The sequence below is a fragment of the Cynocephalus volans genome, chromosome X (genome assembly GCF_027409185.1).
Source record: "Cynocephalus volans isolate mCynVol1 chromosome X, mCynVol1.pri, whole genome shotgun sequence".
NCBI lineage: Eukaryota > Metazoa > Chordata > Mammalia > Dermoptera > Cynocephalidae > Cynocephalus > Cynocephalus volans.
In genome coordinates, this window is record NC_084478.1 from 177554530 (window position 1) to 177557368 (window position 2839).

Sequence of the window (2839 nt, forward strand, 5' to 3'; positions counted from 1 at the left end):
CCCAAGATTTATTCTCAAAACACACCTTGTTTTAAGGTAGTTTTCATGGGCTTCACATGTTCTCTTTCAACTAAGGGTGTCTAATTAATTATGTTCCAGAGACGGTCATGTTTAGCCAAATGGAGGCTCTTTGTAGAACCTGTTTTCAAATTCCTGGTTTTGTTCTATCTACCGCTCCAGCCACCTGGAATGACTTGCCAGTCTGCATTTGTGCCGATGGAACCTGTTGGAGCTAGACAATGAATAAATGCAAAGATGAAGCTCGGTTGGGTTGAGACAAATGACTCCGTTTTGGGGGTCCAGGGTCCAGAACAAAGTGCTTGCTTTCCTCTAACTTATATGAGAGTAGATGGGCTCCTACGCAGTCAGCCTGGCTCACAGGTGTAGAGTAGCTGGACTGTGAATGCAGGGAGGTAGCTGCCGTGCGCGTGGGGCACATGGCTCTAGGGAGAGGATCCAGTCGCCTTCAGTTTTGAAGACAGCCGGAAGCCTGTCTGTTTCAGGAAGTCATTTGGCGGTTGAGAGAGAGCTACTGTGGTAGATGAAATTTCAGGGAAACAGAGTCAAGAGTGCCTTGCACAAGGCTGACAAAGGTTTAGTGCACACGGGGATTTCATTCACTCACATGTGGACTACGTGCAGGTGACCCGTTCACTTTCTGCTTCCCTTTTAGAATCGTTTTTGGAAGGAGTATGGGAATGTGGCGATAAGATAGAAGAAAAGGGTCTGTCGCTGTAGGGGCACAGGAGGAGACCTAGTTAGCCGTCCTCGTGGTTGCTGATCTCTTTCTCCTTTTCTTTAAGATGTTTCTGTCAAACAGTTCTTTCTCACGGTAGTGCACGGGCGGCCCTCGCAGATCCTTCTCTTCTGCCCCCTGGTAATCCAGCCCATCAAGTGCTGCGATGGAACAAATGAGTGCTTCTGGCAGGAGAACATCCAGAACAAAATTTACTTTGTCGTCCCTTCTGAGAGTCCGCATGGTGTCGTCCATTTGGGTGTAGATTTCTTGTAGATGTTTCGTCACCACATCCAACTGGTCCTCATCCTCCAGGTACGTTTCGACGCAGAGCGCGTGCCTAGGTGATTTCAGAAATGACGTCAGCCGCCTGGACTGTTTCCTGCCCTTCAAGATGTGCAGGAGGTGGTGGTCGGCCCCCCCTTCTCTTCACGATGAAGTCCACCAGCTCACGGTTGTCCCGGTGCCGAGCGGCCCTCATCCTGTTGGGGAGAATCCTCTTGCAGGGCCTCTTCCCGCCCAGGGGGTTCTCGTCCTCAGAGTCCTCCAGGTCGGCATAGTTCACCTTTGGAAAGTCAGTCTCCAGCGGGCCCTCTTGGATGGCTGTCCTGAGTGGGTAGCTGACGTCGGCGGCATAATAGTCCAGGAAAGAGCCCAGGAAGGAACCCCGGCCGATGGCTCGTGTGTAGTGGGAGATGCGGGAGAAATACCAGTTGACCCCTTCCTCGTGCACTTTCCGGGCTCTCTGCAGGAGTCTGTCTTTCTCTCTGCAATCCAGGTGCTTCAGTCTTCGAAGGGGCACTCGGAGGCCGCTGCTCTCCCGGCGCAGGTCTGCCTCAATCAAGAGCACCCGTGCAGTCTTCTCCGACGCGCTGACACTCTTCACCACGGCCGGCCAGAATGGGTGGTCTTGAAATTGAAACCACACCATTGTTCCGCTTTCAATTGGAGGCGGCTCCTGTGCCAGAGCCATGCTGGCACGTTGTCCCCTCGTTTACCGCCAGCCATTTCAACCGTGAGGATGGGGTTGCTGGCCGTCGAGTCAGCAGGAGGTCGGCGTTCTTTCAGCCCTTCCGACGAAACCAGCACTTGCAGCTTCCTTCTTTGGTCTGCCAGACGGAGGGAGTAAGGCAGCCTCATGGCAGGGGACCCGGAGGGCACAGAAGACCCCGAGGGAGCTGCCGCCCCTTCCACGCCTGGCTTCAAGGCCCCCTCTCCAGGGTCCTCAGTATTCCCTGACAAGGCAGAGCATGCGGAGCGACTAGCCAGAGCCTTTGGGCAGGTGTCCTGTGCCTCTGCGTTCAGAGCTTTGGGCACAGTGGGCATGAGACCCGGTGGCCGGGATGGGGCCCCCTGTCCATGTTTAGCACATGCACCCTCCTCCAGGACTGTGGGATGCCGGGACGTAACCGTGCAGGCCTGTGCCTTAGCCTTGCCCTCTTTCCCACCCTCGTGTCCCGACAGTGTCGAGAAACCGTGGCACGCGCTGGACCTCCGTGATGCCTTTATTTGCTGGAGCAGGGGCACAGGTCGTGTGCACCCGTGCCTTGTCACCGCACACGCCATCCTCACTCTCTGCACCAACCGGCGGTGAGCCTGGGTCTTCTCTCTTCCCAGCACTCCTCCGAGCGACCCCTTTGCGTTTGCCATACATTTTACGAGGCAGTGAACTGGCTGGATGTGGCTCTACCTTCAGGGAGGGTGGACTGGTCTCCTGGTCATCTGGTTTTCTTCCTCGGCCCAGTTTTGTTCCCTCATCCAGCTTCTCCAGCACCACTTTCAGGACTCTTCTGCACCCCCATTCCTCTCCCGCTGGGGCATCGACCTTGCACTGGGCACCGACCCTGCACTGGGCACCGACCTTGCGCTGGGCACCGACCTTCCACTGGGCACCGACCTTCCACTGGGCACCTACCTTGCACTGGGCACCGACCTTGCACTGTGCCCCTGCCGAGGAGCCCATGGCTTCCATTTCAGGCGTAATTAGGGCCGTTATGTCCGTGGTTTTCACTTTAACTCTTTCATCTAACAAGAGGTGATGAAGACAGGCAGGTGTCTGGCTGTCATTGCCACTGCTGCGTCAGGTCTTCCCCCAACCCCCTA

The 2839-nt window shown here is 55.8% G+C and overlaps 1 pseudogene; it reads right to left on the minus strand.

The window, feature by feature from the left end:
* Positions 1–669: 669 nt before the first annotated feature.
* LOC134368633 (PWWP domain-containing DNA repair factor 4-like) lies at positions 670–1709 on the minus strand (annotated as a pseudogene).
* Positions 1710–2839: the final 1130 nt, after the last annotated feature.